Source organism: Suricata suricatta, chromosome 15, assembly GCF_006229205.1.
Source record: "Suricata suricatta isolate VVHF042 chromosome 15, meerkat_22Aug2017_6uvM2_HiC, whole genome shotgun sequence".
Taxonomy (NCBI): domain Eukaryota; kingdom Metazoa; phylum Chordata; class Mammalia; order Carnivora; family Herpestidae; genus Suricata; species Suricata suricatta.
Genome location: NC_043714.1, coordinates 44950743 through 44974277, shown reverse-complemented (window position 1 = coordinate 44974277; position 23535 = coordinate 44950743). Strand labels below are relative to the sequence as shown.

At 41.5% G+C, this 23535-nt stretch overlaps 1 protein-coding gene across 2 annotated transcripts in view; it reads left to right on the top strand.

Moving 5' to 3' along the window:
* Positions 1–13623: 13623 nt before the first annotated feature.
* Positions 13624–23535, top strand: part of NCALD (neurocalcin delta) — a 278789-nt gene continuing 268877 nt past the window's right edge. For both annotated transcript variants that reach the window (XM_029923725.1, XM_029923724.1), the window contains exon 1: positions 13624–13676. The gene's annotated coding sequence lies outside the window, so the exon portion shown is untranslated. The remainder of the gene's footprint in view (positions 13677–23535) is intronic.

Below are 23535 nucleotides of genomic sequence, written 5' to 3'. Positions count from 1 at the left end.
CAGACTGAGCTACCCAGACATCCCAAAAGATTCATATATTTTGGTCCAGAAACTATTTCCTGGAATAGAGCCCAAAGAAATGATTTTTTCTAATGAGCTATAAAGTACAACATAGGGAATATAGTCAACAATACTGTAATAACCGTGTGTGGTGACAGACTGTAATGAGACTTATCGTGGTGATCACTTTATAATACATATAAATATTGAAGCACTATGTTGTATGCCTGAAACTAACATAAGTGGAAGAGGTGTGATCCATGCCCAGTGCAAGGCCCTTGCCTAGATTACTTTTAAGATAGTTTCCCAACTCTGAGATTCTACAATTATGTCGATTTAAAAAAAAAAAATCATGTGACTACTTATCTAAGGTAGTCAAATTTATAGGAACAGAAAGTACCATCATGGTTACCACAGGTTGTGGGGAGGAGGGAAGGGGAGTTGTTATTGAATAGGTATAGAATTTCAGATTGGCAAGATGAAAAAGTTCCGGAGAATACACTTCTCCTTACTGAACTGTGTGCACTTAAAAATGCTGAAGATGGTAAATTAAATTAATTACTTAACTTTTACCACAACAAAACCAAAAGGAAACAACCAGGTGCCTACTCTGAGTTTCGCCCGAGGCCAGGCACTGTAAGGAACCCAAAGGTAGAAGGCAGTCCCTGTATCTATACACTAATGCTGTTAAAACCAAAATGGCGGATCTGGAGCCCAGGCACCCACGTGAGCCGGCCATGATACCGCCATTGTTACCACCACTGCTTCTCCCTTCTTCCTGTTTTCCATTCTCCTGCTAGCGCCCCACATGAGAGAACCCGACGGGAAGTCAGTGGTGAGCTAGTCTGAGAAATGTGGTGTGTCGTCTGAGGAAGGCCCATAGAAGAAAGAATGTAGAATTGAGGAAGAGCAGGCGCTATTAGGCAGAGTCCGCCCCTTTGTCTCTTCTGAGCCACACACAGCCTTCTCCCCCCGTATAAACCTATACGACAGCAGCAGCATTATGATGCTTCTGCAGGTGCTGCTATCCCTTTCACAAATGAAGGCATACTCACTCTTTCCCTGGTAAGGGAGGTGGCAAGTTCCACAGTCAGTGCAGCCATATTTGGATGATGTTAATTTCTTCTATAGGTTAGCCAAAATCCAGTTCATTTTTATAACCTGGAAAACTAAGTTGTGAAGTAAACTACAACAAGCATTCCTTATAGGATACAGGAAAAGGAAAAAGGGGAAAATGATTTCTGTATACAAAATAGGAACATGAAGAACAAGGAAGAAAATAAATATAGTTGCTACAGTTCTCACTTTCATAACTGATCATCAGCAATAGTTGATACATATGTATTTATCTGTATCTACCTGCAGATACAGACATAGGACCTGAGTATTTTCCTTAGCCATTTCCGTGTTTCTTTCCCCTTAAAATCTCTTTCCTTTGCAAAATCTTTTTTTCTGGTAGATGGACACAGATCTTTACTCCTGAAGAGTCTGCCCTTAGACATCCCTCCGTTATTGGTCTGGTAAAATTGTCTATTAACTTTACTACTAGACGTGGAAGTAATCAATGGAACCCCAGAGAATCCTCTAGACTTCAGACATGCCTCTGTTGTTCAGGAGCCAACCTGTTTCATCTTGATAATTGGGACCAATCATTCCAGTTCGTACAGTAAAACCTCTTTTTGTCCATTGGTTCAAAGGCATGAGGAGTCTAACATGACTGGGGGTAGTCTTAAATTGAAGTTAAATGGAACCATTCTTGGGCCCACAATGGAAATATTTTTCCTTGAGAACTGATAACTCTAAACCAGCAGGCCCCCAAATCTCAGGGGCAGGAAACAAAACTGTTGTGTTTAGGTTATTAGGTGTAGTAATAAGGACAGATTCTCCAGCACTAACCTTTGATTCCCAGGCATACGTGTTCTAGTTATGGAAGAAACAACGTCCTATGTGAGTTGTTGATTCAAAGTGCATGCTGCATCCTGTAAGATAGTGTCATGAACTTTTAAGGTATTATCTCCCAGTCAGAGACAGAATTGAGCTTTCAGTAGATGCTTCTACCTTTCTGTCAGGCCATCTGTTCCCAGACAGTGGAGTGTGTGGCAAGACCATAGAATTTCATGTTCCTTAGCCAGTTACTGCACTTCTTTTATGAGAAATTGCCTTGGCCAGAAGAAACATGAGGGGGATTATGATGGAAAATAAGGCCTTGTATAAGTATGTGGATGGGGATGCTTGCACAAGGCAAGCCCAAATCCAGAATGGGATTATTCCAGTGAAGACAAATCTTTGTCCCCTCCATGATGGAAGGGAACCAGTGTAAATCAACCCACATCAGATGGCTAGTTCAACCACCAGAGGTCATTGTTGGCTTCTGCTGTTGGGGAGTTGAAAACTCAGTAATGGTGGGCGTCAGTTTGCCTTGGTCAGTGTATAACCTGCTTACTTGCTGCCATGGACACTCTAAAGAGAAGAGTCCCAGGGCAGCTGGGAAAAGAATGCTAACTGATGTCCTCAGAATGTGTTCTCTTGTCTACCTGTCTACTCTGTAGTAGATACTCTTTTATGAGAAGGCACATTCTGAAAGTTCATCCATATACCTACTCCTCCGTCCTCCTTTTAACTAGTGTTTCAGTTCTGTTCTTTCTAGTCCCTCTGAACGTCTGGCCACATCATTAACCACTATTTATGAATCACTATACACTTGTACTTCTGGTTGTCTTTCAGTCTAGAGAAAGTGGATATCTAGATGTACTACAAAGTTCTATCAACTGGGCAGATTTCCTTTTCAGAATCTTTCTTTTCAGGGCCACATCTATTTCCAGTGAGTGCTAATATATAGTTGGGAATCATCTGTAAAATATGCCTGAGTTCTTTCTTTTCCCACCATCAGCTAATTTCAGGGAATTCCTCATGAGGGCATAGGTGTGGATTGAGAGAAAGCAGTGTAGCAGGAGTAGGTGGCTGTAGAAATCGGAGTCACCTAATCACCTGAAGGTAATATTTGTACCTTTAGGACATGCCACACATACATCTTACATATCACCTCCACTCGGTGACAATGTGGCTGCACTTACCTGATTTTAGGATCAGGTGGATTTTGGTGGATTAAATAACATAGTTAATTTATGCTGGGCAGTTCAGGTCATGTGGTCATCAGGTGTCCAAGGCCAGGAATCCTGTCTCCACAGGAGCCTAGGAACTGGCTTTCAAGGGGAAAACTCAGCAGCCATTTCTCAGAGGGAGAAAGCCAGAAGAAGCTGGCTTTGTTCCAAAATGCTCGTATTCTAAGTTGTGATTCTTATATAGGGCCTGCCCCTGGGTTACTCTTGTGCATGGAAGATGGGCTACAACAATTTGGGGATCATAGGGAGGTTCGTTGGGAATGGAGGACACAGAGTTCTACACATCAATGGACATATCTTTTTTTTTTAAGTTTTCTTAGCTGAACCATATTCCTTTTTAGTTGACCCCTTTCTAGTATTGATCATAGAAATGTACTGAGTATATTTTACCTCCCCCTCCCCCAATAGGCATTGTTGCCTTATTTACCTATCACACCCCTATCCCCAAATTTGGAAAATACCAGCTAGTTCTTTAGATGCTTTTTCATGCTTCTAAGGAGTTTGATGGACATTTCTTTCTTCTTTTCTTAAAAAATTAAGCAACTGTATTACAAAACAAAGAGTGGAAAGACCCCCCACCTTCCAAATCGAACATAAATTTCCACAAGGCTAAAACATTTGTAATGACCGCCCAGCTCAGGAAATAGAAACTTGCCCCCCGCTCCACACGCCTCTTCCACATGCCTGTTTTTAATTATAGTCCTTGTTTTCTTCATAAGTGACCATTATTCAGACTTTTCTAGTAATCACCCAAATGTGTATCCCTAGAAAATACTTTTTAAGATAGTCACTAGTTTAAAAACTTGATGCACCTTTCTTTTAATATGGAGTCCTGCTCCATCCCTTTGTTTTCAGTATAGTTTATGGTGGGTGAATCAGCTTTTGGACCTTAGCAGAGTTGCTCATAGTAGGGATTTTACTGATCGCATACTCCTGATACATTTCAATTTGTTCCTCGGTCCTCTGTATTTCCTGCAATGTAGTAGCTGGATTTCAAGGTTTGGTTAGATACAGATATACTTTTTTGGGGGGCAACTTTAGAGAAGTGTTCAGGAAGTGTGTAATATCTGTCTGATCCCCCTTTTTGTAAAATTAACAATTCTTGATGCTTAGAATTACTTATGAATTGGGGTGATAGAGTGGTGATATTCTAGTTTAGACTATTTTCTTTTTATTTATCAGGTGGAATACTTTTAGAAAGAATTGTTTCCCTTCCTCTATTTTTTGTTCACTCAGTGGTATATAAAAGTCATATAAAAGGAGAGACAAGAAAAATGTTTGGTTCTTCTTCTTTATCAGGTTTCAAAATAATGAATTTGTTTCATTTCATCTTCCAAGGGTATATATTCGTGTGTGACCTTGTGGATGTAAGCATATAATGGGTTTCATTTAGTTATAATTATCATTCTGCAAGCTCAAAGCCCAGTGGCAGCCTTTTAAAGCCGGCTCCTGTTTACTTTTCCGGATGTCCTTGTAGACATAAAACTCCATGGATCAAAAATTCAAGAACTACTTCTCTAGATCAGCCTTTTCTTCATTCATTTATGGCCTCAACTGGCCAGGGAATAGTGTGTGAAGAACAGGGCACATGCTCTATAGAAAGAGAATATGTGCTTTCTGTTTACAAATATTCTAGCCTTTGTGTTTAGAGACCAGAACACTGGCTTCCTGTTGGGCCATTCTCTCTGGAAATGAGATTGCTTTGCTGTAAAGATTTGATATTAATAGTTTTCTCTACAATGACGTATTCTTCTATGAGGCCCTTGTCACATATCTGGGATAAAATTGAAAATGGTTGAAACATTGTCTTTAAAATTTTTCCCTCTTAAATTCTCTATGTAATCCAATAAATATCTATAAATTAACCTTTGGGGAAAATATAATTAATTTTATTTAATCTGAGATGGCCTCGGGCTTTTTGTGTGTGTGAGGTAGAAGAACTTGCATTAAAATTAGCTTTGCCTTCAAAATGTAATTTCCAATCTTCAAAGGAAACGTATCACATCCCTCCCCTGTTGGTAACCTGCTTTTCCTTTAGCTTCAGTCCTGTGCTTTCTCCTCTCGTCTTCTCAAGCTTGGACAGTTCTGCACATTTTAACTCTCTCGTTTCTATTTCTGTAACACTGGCTTTCTGGCAACAGGGCTCCTGCAAAAATTTGACAGAAGTAATACTTGACCTAGCACACAAAAACAGAGCCACCCACCAGAAGGAATAACAGTGGCTTGGAGACGCTTCTGACATCAGTGTCTGTGGTAGTTTTCTTTTGGTTTATAACATTCCTATTTGCAGACTGGCTAATACAGATTTACACATATGAGTGTTTTATTGTAGAAGACTGTTCTAGAAAAGATCTATCAGATTCTTTGGCTTTAAGGCTTTAGCTTGACATTCAAGGCCCTTTCACAGTCCTCAAAAACTCTCTGTTGCCTATAGGACTCAGTATACACTTTTCACTGTGGTTCCAATTGGCCTCTTCCATTTCATCTCTTCTTTTTCCTATGGAACCTCTTCTGATCAGCTATGTAGATTGCTTTAGTTTCCCTGGTAAATTCTCATGTTTCCTGCTCTGGCCTTTGTTCATGTAATTCTTTCCATTTGGAATGACCTTTCCTGCCATATCTACATACAGAAATACTATTATTGTTTTAAGACCAATATGAAATGCCCCTTCCTTCATGAATTTCTTCCTGGTCCCTCTAAAGAAATGCCGTTGTCCTACCTTTGAACTTCCAGGCAACTTGTTGATGGCAGTTGCTTTGTATTATTTTGTTCCATAGTTAAGTGAACATTGTTGTTGCCAGCATTTATGTGTCTAATATACCCACTCCTGGAAAATGAATAGGATGACCTATATCCAGATGTCCCTGAGTCAGGTCCAGATTTCCTGGGACAGCCCCAGTATGTGTACCCTCCTAGCACCCTGTCTGGTTAGCATCCTCTTTCACTCTGAAAAGTATCTTCATTTGAACAGTTAAGCAGCCATTCTTGGAATAAGTAACTGCAGGATTGGGGCTGCATCATACTCATATTTGAATCTCGGTCAGTTATCAGGAGGGGTGGCATAAGGGCAAAGAAGAAGCAGACTGCCTTGTGCAGGGGCCGCTGTGCTGAGGCCATCAGGAAATGTTTAAGAGGTTAGCTTGATTCCTGCCGGGCTGGTCCCCCTCCAGGCACTACCCAGAAGCTGTTGCTTTTCCATTGGAAAGCTGGGCTCCCTGAGGGCTTAGTAAACAATCGCTCCCAACATGAAGGGTGTGGACATTGTTTCCCCCTCTGGTCAGTGCAGTGAGAGCTTCAAAGGAGAATATTTGGGCATTGTGTGGAATATTTAGTACACATGTGAAAGGGCCTCTATTTCCTTACGCATTATTTATTTATTTTGTATTCTTTTTTATTTTTAAAACCAACAGACAGAAAAGTTGACGGAATAGTACATAGTCACAATCTCATTTTGCTACATGGTGCTTTCTCTTTCTTGTTCCACATACACACACATTGGATTAAGTTTGTGTTTGAGCAAGATTTTTCTATAAATGTGCACATTCTTTTCTGACTCCCTTGAATATAGGCTGAGAACATTGTGATACTTCACCCCTAAATACTTATCCCGAAAATAGGAACATTATTCTACACAACTGCAATATCATGATTATACCCGAGACAGTTCACAGTAATTCCTAAACCACCTAATACATAGTCCCTATCGAAGTGTTCTGAAACAGGTTTTGGATCCAGAAGCCATTTGATCCATTGCCTCTTCCACGTCTTTTAATCATGCATAGTCTCTCTGCCTGTGTGTTTATATGTGTGTGTACGTGCCTACCCAGGAGCGACACATACAGTTAACATTCAGTGCTTGAAATTCTGCTCCCTCTCCCCCTCAGAGAATGTTGCTTTTACCCACCAAGTTTGTTCTTGTTCCCTAATTCTCTAAAGATAGTTCCATCATTGCCACTATTCTCCCTGCTTTTTATAATTGAGGGGTGAACAATCTGAGATGAGTTAATGGGTTGGAATAAAGGAGAGGTCGGAGGAGAGATGGGGGCTTTGGAATTTGGTCTTGAGGCTTTAGAAAGGCCAAGCCTCCTCCTTAGAGCCCATCCAACCCAGTCGCTTGAGATGTGAGGACTTGGGAGGGGAGTGGAAGCAGCTTTTGCAAAGTAAGTGAAGCTGGCGGATCCAATGAATTAGTTTAAAATTTTTTATTGTGTGCCAGGCACTGTGCTAGCCTCTGGGGGTAAACTTTGGACCTGAACCATTTCTACTTCATAGAGGTCAGTGTCCATGGAGGGTGATGGGCTTAGAATTAATAACCACAAAAATAAACATATAACCACCATTGGTTGTGATTAAGGGAAATAAGGGAAAAGAATAGTAGGCTGCATAGTATGTAGCAGAAGAATCAGATTTTCTTTTGAGAGGTCAGGGAAAGTCTCTCAGAGGCAATCACACTGACCTTGAGAGCCGAAGAATAAGTTCATGTTAGGTAAGTGGAGCGTGGTTAGGAAAGGCCCTCAACATGTACAAAATGGCTGCCTGGAGAGGAAGGCAGGCCCTACAGAGAACTGAGGCAGCTGGATCTGAGCCCTGGAGAAGGAGGGCAGTGTCAGGTGAAGAGAGAGGTAGGGGGTGGGCTGCGCAGGCCCAGGGAGGAGTTTTCGTCTACAAAGAAGCAGGATTGTTCAATGGACCCTTTTGGAGGTGGGATGGGGGAGGGGCTGGTTGGCTAGGACACAGAGGCCTGGATATCACAATCAGTGGAAAACTAAGCAGTGTGACCAGGCTGGAGCATGGGGTGTTGGGGGGAGGGGATGCTATGCTGAAGTTTAAGTTCTTCCTGTAAGTAGCAACTCATGGAAGAGTGGGTATGAACAGGGGAATGATGTGTCAAATGTGTATTTGAAGAAGATAAATGTCGAGAATGGATGAGTTAACTGATGACATCAAAGGCTAAGAGACTTTGAAATTGTCCAGTAGATAGAGAGTAAAGGCTTGACTTAGGCAGTGACAGTAGAGACAGAGAATAGGAGACCGAGATGCTCGGCAGGTGCAATCTATAGAACTTGGTTATCGATGAGAGGAGTATTAAATGATGTTCAGGGCAGGTTCCTGGCTTGTGTGATGAGTGGAAGGGGGTAGCAAGAGTGGGACCGGTTCGGGCAATAGATGATGAGTTATATTTACCCCTGGTAAGTGCTAAGTGCCTGTGCGAGATCCAGCCTGGTGTCACCTCAGTAACTGATTAGCTAGTGGTTTCTGACATTGATGAAACTCTCCTTGGATATTTTTGATATGTTAACATGGTTTTTATTGAGAGAGTTGGAAGCATGTAGACTACTTATAAAGGAGTACTTGCATTTTACAACGGACAGATTGCTTTATTCTGAACGGCTCATGACAGACTTATTTTTTGTATTTGAGAGACATTTGACTTTGTCACAGTTTTGAAAATATGTTATTTTTGGTATGTTTAGATAGTGGGTTTTCAAAAACAGTTAAATATTACAACGAGGCTTGCTGCATTTTTCCCCCCCATTCAGTTTCCCATTAAATATACAAGTCTAACATCTGGCACTCTTCTTTTTAAGGACTCTGGAAAAAAAGCTGCAAGGATTAGACTTAGCACTTGATAAATCATCCAACTGTAATATTTTCATCTAGAGTTGAGTCTGAAGCTGACTGAAATGGCCATGTCAGGAACAGCACTGTGTAATGTTAGAGGAGCCACTTAGGAGAATTCCTAATATGGTCGGGGCATTCTTGAGATGCATGGAATAACCCGATTGTACGGTATCATCCGCACTGGGAATGCACCTATAATGTGTCAAGTGACAGGCTCCACGGAGCACTTCTTTTCTGTTATTTGTCAGCCTACAGCCCGTTGGCTGATAATGGCAGTTCCTCTTACATTGCTTCATTTTTCAATAGCAAATCCTTGGACTCTGAACTGGAAAGTCCCTTTTCCAGCTTGAAAGTCATATATTCTTAGAATTGGAAAGGACCTCAATAATTCTCTTAATCCGAACCCCTGGCATTTTTGCACATGAGAAAAATGAGACACGGAGAGATGAAGCAGTTTGGTCACAGTCCGTCAGATAATTATTGAACCCACCAGCCTTCCTCGACTCCCCCTTCCAAACAGGCAGAATGGCAGCCTCCCTCCTGCTTTTAGTTTATTTGCCAGAAGTTAGTCTTTTTTCACATCATGAAGCCACTTGGAAATAACCTAACTCCTTTGAAAGAAGAAAAGACGTGTTTTACTCAGAACACGTATTTTTGTGTTTTTTTTCCCCAATGGGTTTTCATTCTAACCCAGCGTGACTACCCTCTATTCGGAGAGAGCTTTTGCGGCCCTGCGTGACATCTCTCTAATGGCCGGCGCTGCCCAGCTGGGCATCTGCAGAACAGTCAGCAAAACCCTGTGCACTGTGGAGCATGGCATTGCCTGGACATTCGGGAAAGGATAGATGCTAGAAACTGGCCAGCGCCTTTTCCTGGGTCCTTAAAACAGGCGATACCAGGTCCGTCCCTAGGAGCAACCATTTATCAAAACGACACTGGTGAAAGGATCCTTGACTTCTGAAATTAAAAATCTCACATATGTGTCCTAGGACTGAGTGCCCCTGGGACTCCCGAGGCCTACAGACTTCGGCGCGACTGGAGGGTGGGTGTGCGGTGGGCCAGGTGCACTCGGAGCCCGGCCCAGTCAGGGAGAGCAGGGGAGATTTGAAAATGGGTTGTGAGTGAGAAGAGGGAAAGAACTCATGGGGTGCTTACCATTTACTGTCTCAGCTTATGGGGAAAGGATTTGGGGGCCTGTGCTCAGGAATTGATATCTGCTCAGTCCTTTTTTTCTCTACACTCCCCCCCCCCCCCGCAAAATAATCTCCTGGTCCGGGGTGGGGGTGGGGGCGGGGGCCGGAGCAGGTGGTATGTATTGCTCCGGCTCTGTTGTCTGTGCTTTGAGACTTAGTGCTGGGGTTTAGAAAGCCAAAACCCTTTCCTCTGTTCCTGCTGGAACAGCTCATCTGTGAGGCGGTGGACACTACAGGATCCTCCTTCCGGAGAAGGGGAGGGTCTCAGGGGCCGAGACAATGAGGAGGAACATCAATTAATAGCTCCGAACAGAATCCCACTGCATTTGTAAGAGCTCAGTTAAAGGAAAGCAGGGACTGCTTAGTGTGATGTTCTTAATACCAGAGCAGCAAATGGGCTCTGTGATCTGGACTGAGCACACAGAATGATGAAAAAATGCATCCTGGTGGATTATTCTCAAATCTTTTAGGTAAACAGAATTTTTTTCTTGCCGTTGTAAAGCTTAATTCTGTACTAAAATGGTCACAGAATCTTAGAATTCCATGGGAACTCAGAGATGATGTGTGCTGGGGATTCTTTGTCATCCCAGATCTGTTCTTCCCCTTCTCAACATTGTTTTGAGCCTTGGGACACTGATTTCCATGGATCACAAGAACGGGCTTGTCTGCCCTCTGGCTTCTCTTTGGATTTGCCCAATAGGAGGTGCCTACTTTATCCCTTATCGGTTTCCTTAACCCTGTCCATGCCTTGTAAATAATCCCTTTCGTTAAAACTCCTATTCGAGTGTATAATCTCTTTCCTGCTGGGACCCTGAATATGACCAATTTACAGATGAGGAAACGGGCACAGAGAGGCCCACTGGCTTATTTGGTGGTGTCTCTTTTTTCCTCCTTTTCTCTCATTGTTGAGCATTCACAAATTGAGACCCCAAGACCCTGGAATGCTGGACTGGGGAATGAGGAAACCTCTGGCACTTGAGTCTGCTCTGCTCTAATGTGATGGCACATTTTTAAGAATTTTCCTTTAACTTACAAATGGTATCCTTAAAAGTGGTATTTTACATGGTATATGCATACAACGGAGTAGTATTCAGCCTTAAAAAAAGAAGGAAATTCTGTCATTTGCAACAACATGGATGGACCCTGAGGACATTACGTGAGGTGAAATAAGCCAGTCTTGCCTGATTCCACTCAGAAGAAGTGTCTAAAGTAGCACACACAGAGAAGAAGGTAGGGTGATGATTGCCAGAGGCTGGAGGAGGTGGAAAAGGAAAGTTGCTGTTCAGTAGATGTAAGTTTCAGTCATGCAAGGTGAACAGCTTCCAGAGGTCTGCTTCACAACGCGGTGCCTGTAGTTAATGGCACTGTACAATACAGCAACAACTTTGGTAAGTGGGCAGATCTCTTTCTTAAAAATCATACACACAGAATAGAAAGGGAAAAAAGGTATTTTAATAGGTTAAAAAGTTAAAGGTTAAACGTTGTTGGGGAGAGGGCACACCTCAGGGAGGACTCTGCCCATGTGGGCATGGCGGGGCTAGTGGAAAGTCAGGAAATGCCTTCTTCCTCCAGGGTAGAATCTACTGTGCCAGGACCTGGCTGGTGGAGCGAGGCCAGATTTACCCGCTACCCTCTCAGGCCAGTGCCTGGAGCACTCATTTCCATACTTCTGATCATGCTTGTGTGTGTGTATGTGAGAGAGAGAGAGAGAGAGAGAGAGAGAGAGAGAGAGAGAATTTGCATTCTTCCTTTTATTGACTTTTAGTCCTTTTATTTATTTGCATTCTTGCCTTATGGACTTTCCTAAGTTCTCTGAAGAGTCTTTTTTAACCTCTCATGTTTCATTGCTTCTAAGACGAGTTTTATTTTTCTCACATTTTGATACTCTGATACCCGAAGGTGTCTATAGCCAAAGGCATCTGTTGTTGTAGTTGGTCCGGTGGTAGTTGTGTTGCAGTTGCATTGCCGGGGCGCCTGTGAACTTGGTGGTTCTGGTAGCAGGACACAACAAACGAAACCCCTCATTTTTGCAGTCAGCGATCCATTCGATGACTATCTGAGAAAGGAATGTAAGTCCTAGGTGTTGACTGAAATCTTCTGGCGTCTATTGGTGAGATTCTTCTTGCCAACACCAACACTTGTGGAAAAGCATCAGAAGCCCAGAAGAAGATCCCAGATACAAAACTTGAGCACTTTTAAGACATGCTACATTGCTGGGGCTCCTGGGTGGCTCAGTTGGTTAAGCGTCTGACTCTTGATTTCTGTTCAGGTCATGATCTCATGGTTCGTGAATTCGAGCCTCATGTGGGTATCTTTGCTGACTGTGCTGGACCTGCTTGGGATTCTCTCTCTCCCTTTCTCTTTCTGCCTCTTTCCCATGTGCGTGTGCATGCACTGTCTCTCTTTATCAAAATAAACAAACAACAACAGCAAAAACAAATGCTATTTTACTAAAACCCTGGGTGGCATAGAGGACAATATTGTGTGGGAAAACACTCACTGATTTTTATGTCAACTGTCATTTGAAGAGTGGCTTCTGAATGTGAACACCTAAACCAAAGTAAATTTGCATCTCTAACCAATTTATTTCACTTACATTTTCGTATTCTCCTTTTTGATGAATATAATAAAACTCAGGCCTTACATAAGTCTAATAGAGCTCTCTTTCAGTAAGTATAAAATAAAGGTTATAAATCTTAGTATTGTATCACATTTAATTTGCAGTCATTTTTTCTTTCTTACTGTTCTATACAACAGCATTGTCTTGTACAATCAGTGAACCTTAACAATCGATGATATGTGGTAGTGAAGGGGGAAGTCTGTTAAATTAGCAGCATGAATCAAAAGATGAGTCAGAAACCTCAGGAGTGAGGAGTGAGGTTAGTAACTCTTTTATTCCATACCTATTTATTAAATTTTTGCTGTAAGACCAGTGCTAGGCAAGGCATAAGGATACAGCTGTAGACAAAATAACTGGGATCCCTGGGTTCACAGGGAAGACGAGATATACTGAGTAAGTAGTTGCATGCATGATGTTAGAGAAAAGTGCAGGCTTCTTTGGGAGAGTAAATAGAGGAACTTAAGGTGGTCAAGGAGAGCAGATGGCCTGGCTGAGGAAGTGACACTTGAGTGGAGAATGGAAGGACCAGTAGGAGTTAGGCAGGTGGTGAGTGGGGAAGGGGGAGGGAATGGGGAAGGGGGTAGGGAAGGGAGAGCAGTGTGTATAAAAGCTGGGAGGAGGCAACGAAGGAGAAGCTGAAGGAAGCCCAGTGTAGCTGGGGCACAGACAGTGGGACAGAGATGAGAAACAAAGCTAGAGAAGTAGGTGGACAGCAGATGATGAAGAGCCTTTAGAAGACATGACAAGGAGGTTGGCCTTTCTCCCAAGAGTAAGACGAAGTTGTGGAAGAGGTTTCAGGAGAGGTGTAGCGTGTCACGCTCGAATTTTAGAATTGTCCTTCTGGCTGCTATGCAGAAATGGAGTGCTGTTGGTCAAGGGCAGATGAAAAGAGTATGATAGTAGTCATCCTCACTTGATTAGAGGGAAGGAAGGCGGGATGGGCAGAAGTCCAAATGATGCAGGGGAATCCTGGAGCAAGTGATACTTCCCATTGTTGGTTGCATTCCTGAGATATTATATCCTTAGTTCCTGATAACCTAAGACAACTTTATTTGTTTTTGACAGAGTGACTTCTTCTGACTTGAGCCTACAGAGTGCTTTGAGAAATCTGCTCCCAGGTAAATATCGAATAAGATTTTTCAGATTTATAAGCCATACTTTTCTCCCAAGACTCCCTAAGACCTAAATCTAACATCTTAGTTGAGCCTTGCCATAGCCCTGTGAGTTATTTCCATCTTGCACATGAGGAAATTAAGGCACAGAGAGGTTAGGCAACTTTATCAACATGCACAAAGATGCTTATCACAGCATAAATTATAATAGCCCAATAAAGAGGAAAGAATCTAAACATCCAACAGTTAAGTTGTATTAAATCAAGTATGATATATAATTTGATGGTGTTACTTTAATATTCTTTATCAGAGTAAGAGGTTTCTTTCCTATTCCTAATTTGTTCAAAGTAAATTATTTTACTTGCATGTTGAATTTTATTAAATGCTTTTCTAATCTACTGCGGTGATCAAATGACTTTTATCCCTTGATAAACATTTTGTTCCTGGTAATTTACATTAATTGGTTGTCTAATGTTAAGCTCGCTTGCATTGCTAAGATAAAACCAAACGTGGTCTTAGTGCATTATCTTCTCTATACTTAGATGTAGTGTGCTAAATTTTAGTTTTCAGATTGACTAAAATTGTCCTGTCTGGTATTTTCTTTCTCAGGAATGGTTTTCAAAATATTAGACTTACTGACTCCTTGAAGGTGTGATGAAACTTGACAATGAAACAATTTGGGCCTGTTGTTTTCTTTGAGGGAAGAATTTTTACCCTCTGTTTTAACTTTTGATTTATTTAGGTTTTCTATTTCTTTCTGAGTCAGTTTTGGTTGGCTCTATATACACATTTCTCTTGGCTTTGTATGCAGGAGGGGAACTTCTGGGTCTTGGGATAGGTGTATGTTCTGCTTTAGCAGACACTATCAAAGAGTTTTCCAAAATGGTTGCATTAATTTAAAAATTTACCTGCCATTCAGGAGTGTGTGATGGTTCATATTTTCCAATACAAGGTTTTAATTTAAGCTCTCCTGGTAGGTGTGCAGTATCAGATTGTAGTTTTAATTTGCATATTCATGTCAACTAATGAAGTTGGATACATTTTCATGTATTAGTTGACCATTTGTTTATGAAAGTCCTTTTCAAGTCTTAAAAAAAATTGAGGTGCTTATTCAAGTCTTTTGAAAATGAAATTGGGTTGTCTTATTGAATGGTCTTTCTTATTGAATTGTAGACACTTTTAATAATATGTATTTTAGAGTTGAGCCTTTTCCAGGTTATATATATTGTAAACGTCTCCTCTTTTTCCTGTGGTTTATCTTCTAGTTTTAATTAACAAATTCCTTTAAAATGATATAAATTATTCATTTTTTTTCTTTTGTGGTTGGCACTGCTGTGTTCTATTTAAGAAATATTGGCCTTATTTCGAGATGAGAAAGATGTTTTCTGTTTTCTTCTGAAATCTGTATGATTTTACTTTTACAGTTTGGTCTATAATATATTAGAAATTGATTTTCTTGCCTATGATGTGAGTTAGAGGGTTAAGGTTAATTTTTTCTATGTGGATACACACTTGACCAAGCACCATCCTTTTGCTGTAGTGTGTATATATATATATTTGAGAAGCTTTTTTGTTAAAATGGATATTTATTTATTTATTTATGATACAATTTATTGTCAAGTTAGCTATCTGGTGTACTATTTATTTATTTTGGTTAAGCTTACTAAGGTATAATTACCACCCCATAAAATTCACTCTCTTGAAATTTATGGCATAATAAATTTCAACAAATGCATACAGCCATATAACCAACACCACAGTCATGATGCAGAGTGTATCCAACACCTGAAAATGTGTTCCTCTGTACTCCCCCTGCCCGCGGCCCTTGACAACTGCTGATCTGATTTCTGCTCCAGAGTTTTTCTTTTCTCATAATATGTAAATGGAGGTGTCAAATATGGAAACTTTCATTTCAGACTTTCTTCATTTAGCATAAAGTTTCTGAGATTCGTGCATGTTTTTCTTGTATCAGTAGTTTGTTTTTTTTTTTTATCACTGAGTAGAATTCCATTGTGTGGATGTACCACAATGTGTTTATCCATTCTCCAATTGATGAACACTTGGGTTATATATAGTTTTTGGCTAGATTAGTAGAGCCATTATAATCGCTAATTAATGGGTCTTTGTACTGATTTATATTTTCATTTTTCTTGGGTAAATTACTAAGAGTAGGATTATTGGATCATGTGGGAAGTACAGCAACTGTATGCTTAACATTATTTAAGAAAAATCTCGCTAGCTGTTTTGAAAATGACTGTGCCATTTTGTATTCCAGTTGGCAATACAGGAAAGTTTTAGTTGCTCCACAGCCTCTCAGCACTTAGTATCAGTCTTTGTTATTTAGCAATTTGAGTTCATATGCAATGGTGCCTTAGTGTAGCTTTAATTCTCGTTTCCCTAGTGATTCATAATGTCGAACACCTTTTCATGTGTCTCTTTGGTGTCTGGGTATCTTCTTTGGTGAAATGTCTATTCAAATCATTCCCTCATTTTTAAACTTACATTATCTATCTTTCTGTTATTGATCTATAATTGAATATATTGGGGATGCAAGCTCTTTATCAACATGTGCTTTAGAAGATCAGAAGTTTTTAATTTTCATGAAGTTCAACTTACCAAATTTTTTTCTTATGGGTGTCAGAATTCTAAAACCAAGAATACAAATATGTTCTTGTTTTTTTCTAGAAACTATATGGTTTTAAGCTTTACATGTAGTTTTCTGACACATTTTGAGGTAATTTTTGTATCTGGTGTGAGGTAAAAGTCAAGGTTTACTTTTTTATATGGACATCTAAATTTTCCAGCACTATGTGTTAAAAAAGCTATCCTTTTTCCTTTTTAATTACCTGGGCACTTTTTTCCTTTTTCCTCCTCCTCTGGCACTCTAATGACATGCATATCAGACCATTTGATATTGTTCCACAGTTCTTGCATACTTAAAAAAACTTCTCCTTTCTCTTTGGATAATTTCTATCGACTGATCTTTAAGTTTATGGATTCTTTTCTTTAAATGTATTCTATCTCTTCATCAGCCTATCAAAGGAAACCTTTACTTCTGATATATATTTTTATTTCTAGAATTTCTGTTTCCAATAGTTCCCATGATTTTTTCTATCTTTTCCTACATTTTATTCTTTTCCTTGAGCACCTTTTACATATTAATCATAGCTATTTTTAAAATCTCAGTCTGAGTGCTCCAATATGTGAGTCATAGCTGTCTAGTTCTACCAGTTGCTTTATCTTGACAATGGGTTGTTTTTCCTTACTTTTTAAAATATGTCATAATTTTGGTTTAACATTGGACACTTTTTCTCTTGTAAGGTCATTGAGTGAGGGTTTGAGAAATCTTGGCAGCAGACGACGGGATCCATTGTCAGCAGGAAGTTTGGGTGGCTTTGCGCTCCTGGTGGATGTAGTTGCCTGCAGCCCACCAGGCCCAGCGGTGTCCTGTGGTGGACCGCAGTTACCTTATGCTTAGTGTGGCCTGGTGTGCCATAGCGTTTTCCCCGTCTCCACTCTGTCCATAGCTTTCAGCAGACTTGCCACACCTGCTCCACCGAGGGGATCTCTTTCCATGTTGGTATTCGTTTTGCTCAGTGTAACGTGGTGGCATTGGTAGTGAGGCTGTCAGTTTTCCTGGTCCAGCCTCGGTCTTGGGCAGGCCTTGTGTGTCACCTTGGGACCTGGGCTTTGTCCTTGTTCCTGCTCCCCTTCATGGCAGCCAGTCTCTGCCTTGTGTCTGTGGGTGTCTTGGTGGGAGAGGGCATCCTGGCCCTCCCTGCAGGGTAGCAGATCTCTTGTGTCAGCACCGGATTCTGGGCCTGAGAGTTTGTTGTCCTTCCATCGCTTCTGCCCTTCTCAAGAATCAGCGGCTCTTTGCTTGGATCTTGAGAGTGGGAATGTTTTCTGCTTCTCTCCCAGTGATTGAAAGCTCTTTTTAAATGTGGGACAAAGTTGTGGGAAGTGGATGGGTTTCTTGCCTACGCCCCGAGTAAAGAATCACTCTTTGGTCTCAGACCCTCCCCTTGACCCTTCTCGTGAGTACCCACTGGAAAGCTTTGGGAAAAGAAGCTTGAGAGAGGCTCCCAGGGTTTCCATACTATCATGCTAGCACATACTTGCCCTTTAGGATTCATTAACATTTTAGCTGTTTTCTTCTTCCTTGCTTTTATGATGGCTATTTCCTCCTACAGCACTCTGTCAAAGGTGACAGTTTGTGTGTCCCACCTCTCCTTGGAGGTCTGTGTCATTCTCTAAATTAGTTCACCTGGTCACCTTGTAATCCTAGCTCTCTGACTGGCTCGATACAAGTTGTGATTTTGTGGAATTATGCAGCTTCTTCTCATTGTTAGGATGGGAGTGATATTTTCCCTGTAGCTTTCTCTGTCTTCAGTGGATGCAGAACTACGTTGCAGCTTTTTAAGAGCCACTGTTATTAAGGGAAAATTCAGGTTGTAAACAAAAATGCCAGCTAGAAATGGATGACAGCTGCATCAAAAGAAGGCAATAAAACCACGATCCAAAACTTAATGGGAGCGCTGAGAGGATTTAAAATTTCTTCTTTTCTTGGGTTGGCTCTACTGGGCATTCTTCTCTTTTCCTTCTCAGGAAATAACTGCATATGGCAATGGGAATCACACAATAGCATAGCTTGATCCTGTGGGTGGAGGTGAGGGAAGGCGCAAGATTGCCTTTCCCTACCCTAGTTGCCTTCATGAGGCAAAGAGGAGAAAGGGAAGCAAATGAGAAGACAAGAAAGAGACAGCAAGCAGGTGTTCCGGAGGTTTGCAGCTTCTCGGAGAGAATGCCCGATGTCCATGGTGCCAAGGAGAGCAATACCATAATTCCAGGCAATTCCAGACAAATCTTGATTCCCCAGCTATCTCAGGAACGGTCACATCGACTTGCAGCTTGGACATGTTTAACCCTCTCCATCCTTGCTACTCCAACGGTGGCCTGGGGACCAGCAGCACCTGAGAGCTTCTTAGCTGATCCCATTCAGACCTGATGAATCAGAACCTGCATGTTAACAAGATGGCAAGATCAGGAGGGATTCTTATGTACTTGGATCTTTGAGAAGTGGTGTTTTACATAGTCACTATTTCTTTTCCTTTTTAGCCAACTGTGCTTCTAATAATGAGATTAAAATCCTTCAAAGTCAAAATATTGTGAAGGTACTCCTACTTTAGGAATTAATTGGGGCATAGCGCACAAAGTTAAGGCATTTAAATGCATTGTCTAGTTAAAGTATTGGATTTCATTGAACAATAATAATTGATATGCATGCTTAATGCCTTTATTTTCAAATTCTTTTTTGAGCTTTGGACCCCAGCACTCAAACCCTTGACTCTGTCTGGTAGCAGGAATTTTTCTGTGGCTTCTTCTTATAAAAGTATTTCTTAGATCTGTGAAGCTTACCTCATCAGGGCAGTTTGGCCTTCCTCTCCACCTTGGTTTCCGTTTAAGAAACAGGTTCCTATGTGAAGATTCTCTTGAGGCTTCAAAGCCTGGCCTAAAGAGTTCTAGCAAGGACCCATCCCTCTTTTGAGATCCTTGCCAAGAGCCCTCAGCTTTTTAATCTTCCCAACGTTGAGTACCTTGTGATGCAGTGATGAGAACATGCTGCCAGAATTCTAGTTTTTTTTCATTTTCCCCCATCTTTTAATAAAAGTTAATTTTACATTCATCCAGATACTTAAGTTGTCCTTTTTCCTTTGATACCATAAAAAAAGCCAGCCGTGATCACTGGATTAGAGTGCCCACTTTCCTTTCATCTTTCCTTTAGCTTTCATACCCAGGCATTTTGAGGCCTATCTTTCCTTCCCTTTAGCGAGAGAGATAAAGTCAAAGCATTCTGGCAATATTACTAAATTGTTTCAACATATCTTTTTCAACTTGGGGCCATCATGTATGTGTTCTCAGCAAGTAGACAGAGAAGCCCTCCAGAGAAGCAAAGCCTTCCGATGAGTCAACCCAGGCAAAGAGTTATCTCAGTTGCCTGAGGCCAGTGAATTTTGCTGTAATGTCAGTGGTCATCCTTAGCTGCAAGAGAGTCTGGGAGATGTCTTTGAGTTGGACATGTTGCTGCTGCAAAAAAAAATCAGGGCTGGGTTTTCTATAGGTGAAGAACTAAATGTAGACATCAGATGGGGGCAAAACATAAGCTTTATTCCCAGTGATGCTGAATTGAGAATGAGTTTGAATTATGGTCAGGGTCAGCTATCATCAGGTCTCCTATTACCTTTGTTACTGAAATACACTTTCATGGGACAGAAAAATAAGTACTGCTGAGGCCAGAAGTAGAAGGTGAGAGGGTGTCCAGATCTCCAATCCTTCTTACTTGGCCACAGTAACTTGAGAAGTCACTCCCTTGAGGAGGAGTGAAGGGATGCAGCAAAGGGTAGAAGTCACTACCCTAGGAAGACAAACGATTTTATGTGCCCAGGCAGAGGTGCTGGGGAGTAGGGAGTGGTACTCCTCCTAATAATCGTTACATATATATGTGTCTGTCTCACATGCACACACACACACACACACACACACACTACTTAAAAAAATTTTTTTTAATGCTTATTTATTTTTGAGAGAGAGAGAGAGTGTGTGTGAGTTGGGGAGGGACAGAGAGAGAGGGAAACACAGAATCTGAAGCAGGTCCCAGGCTCAGAGCTGTCAGCACAGAGCTCAATGAGGGTCTGGAACTCACGAACTGCGAGATCATGACCTGAACTGAAATTGGATGGTTAACCAACGAGCCACACAGGCGGCCCCCCAATCTTATTATATATTATTACGTAATGTGACACAGTTGTGTTATATTTGCTTTATATACTTTTCTCAACTCCTTCTGTTAATGACCTTGTAGTATAGACGGTAATCGGCTCTGGGGGTTGAGAAGGGGGAGAGGTCACATGTACTGAAGTTGTGAATTCCTCACAAAGGAGATGCAGACAAAGTGCTTCTACCTTGTAAAGAGTGGGTAGCATTGCTCCAGGTAGGAAGGGTGGTTTGCAGCAAATACAGCATGGGCTGTAGCCAGCAGACTCCTAGCTACTTTGGAAGCTCACAGTAGGATTCTTCACAGGGTCTCCCTCCAGTCACCACAGAGCACCCCACCGACCAAGGAGCTGCATGCGACTGCTCCCCTCACCCATAGGTGTGCAGTGGGTTCTGGGCCCTCTCCGCAGCCTTGTGTCATGCTGATTTGGAAAGCCACAACAAGCCCTGCTCCCTGCACAAGGCTCAGCTCAAGCTTGTGAGCTGACAGCTAATTGTCGCTGCTGATTGCTTTGCTGACAGTGCTTTGTGGCTATTTTGGTTTTTCTCGAGCATTCCTTAATTAGAGGAAATGACATCTTGTGCTGTCCAATCAGCCTCTTGTTGGATATTATTACATTTGTAGGAGAATCAGGCAACATTTGGGTTTGTTCCTGCCAGGCTGGTATGAGGATGGCGGCCTGTGTTGCAGTTGGCTTGGCAAAGCAGCGACCCCCATGCACCTCTGAGACACGGTCGCCAGTGGTGTGAGGGAAGAACGGTTTCCATGTGCAGTGTGGGCTCAGAGTACTCAAGCCTCCACGGGACCCCCCTGTTCAGGCAGCAGTGTCACACTGAAATTTGATGCCTTATAGCAGCTGTTGCCCTGATGGATGCTGACTCTCTTTGTGATGAGTTATTTCAGGATTCCTTTCATATTTACCTTTCTGGCTAACATGGAAAGATGCTTTCATTTTTTCCCTGGAGACACACAGATAGGACCCAAGGATGGCTGCCCTTTGGTGAAGTTTTAGAGGTGGTTTGCATGTAGTAGAGTAAGTGAGATCTTACTCCATTGCTTTAATTAATGGGAAGAAAAAAGCTTAACTTAGAAACTATTCTGAATTATAAAATACGTTTACTCTTCACAGAATAACCGAAAGCCATTGAATAACTTTTACCAGCTGTTTTTTTAAGTATCAGTGCCTTCTAAAGCTACTTTACTGAATGCTTTATTTTGGACTAGCTGTGTTTATTTCCACATAAACCATGTGTGAAAGTTTAAAAAATTGGTTTATTTGTCTAATGAGTATGGATCTTTTCTTTTCCTAAGTTGTTTTGGTTTTGGCATTAACTTCTTTGCAACAAGGCCAATTAAGCCTGCTAGGATGCCCTTGGGCTTAATAAAACAGCATGAGGCACAGTTCCTGCCCTCAAAGAACTTACGTTCTAATTGGGAAATTAACATTTTTTAGTGGTCCTTTCTGCATGGCTTCTTCAGAGCATCTATGTGATTATGTGGTCTTTCTCCAGCAGTGTTCGGCATTGGAGCAGAGAACACAGAATTCAGGTTGGATCCAAGGTTAAAAAGAGAAGAAATATACTGAGGGTTCTGTGGAGAGACCGTGAGCATCTCAGACTGTGGGCAGAAGGAGAGGAGGCCAAGGGGTGTGCGGAATGGGGATGGGTGGGCAGTATCATGGAGACAGACGAAGTGATTATTGGACAGGGTGGGTGGGTGGATGCCAAGAAAAGGACTCCATGAGGTCAACAAAGCAATGGGGAGTGTTAAGGGGCAAGAGAGATAGAACAAAATGCTACCTACTTCCTGCAAGTCTGTCTTATCTCTACAATCATAGGGTAAAAAGGGATTTCTTTCTTTCTTTCTTTCCTTTTTTTTTAGCTCTTGGTTCACTGAGTTTTGCTCTAGCATGTGCTTCCAAAATATTTTCTGAAAAAATTCAGCTCACTCATGGTCTTTGTGAAGATTATTCAGGGTCAGTGACCAAATTTTGTTCACACATATGGAAAATGATTGAGGTGCTCATCAATTGCATTCTAAGGTGAACCCCACAGTGATTCCTGGAATGATCTGACAGTGGTGTGAACATGTACACATCGGGGCTGTGAAAAGAAGTCTCTGTCATCTGACATTTGTTCATTACTGTTGGGTGAAGGGAAAATGTGATCTCTAGGGAGACAGTCTAGGTCGACTTCAGAGAGTCCCACATGCCAGATGTGATTTTGCCTTACTGGTAAAGCCAAAAAATGCTGTTTCTTTACATTGGCCAATAGTTTTCCTTTTACTTTTCATGGATTTTCAGGCTAAGTGCATTTGAAGCCCCAGAGAACAACTTAAACTCTTTCTGATCCTCTTACTGTCCGTGCTCAAAATTCATCTTTTTCTTGGGCTTATACTTCGCTGAAGTACTCTTCATGAAAGATTTTCTCAACTGAAGTTACAGCACAAACTAGAGAATAACAGTTTAATATGGACTAAAAGTTAAAACTTTACAGTGTAATCCCTATACATTCTTGGATATTAAAAAAATTTTTTTTGGAGTTTATTTATTTTGAGCAGGGGAGGGGCAGAGAGGACAGACAGAATCCGAAGCAAGCTCCGTGCTGTTAGCACAAAACCTGATGTGGGGCTTGAACTCATGAACCTTGAGATCATGACCTGAGCTGAGATCAAGAGTGGAGGCTTGAACGACTTAGGCACCCAGGTGCCCCAACATTCTTGAATACTTCACAGTTAACTTGCTGCTCCCTGGGCACCACGCCCACTGTGAGTTCTTTTCAATGGTGTCTTATATTCACTCGGTTACCTGAGTGCTGGTTCAGTGCTGGGACTCAGTCGAAGCTCACAGCTGAGTGTTACCTGAAGTGAATGCGTTGTATGTCCAGTTCAAATATACAACAGCGTCGCTAATGCATGTTTTCTTAAGTAGCATTTTAAGGTTCCTTAACCTGTACCCAGACACCACAGACTTGATCAGAATCATGCGGTTACCATGGTATCCGGAGAGCCCTTAGAAGCTCATCGACTTTTCCAGGCAGAGAAAAAGATGGTAAACTGCTCCGATAGAACATTTTCTACCTTAGAAGCTGA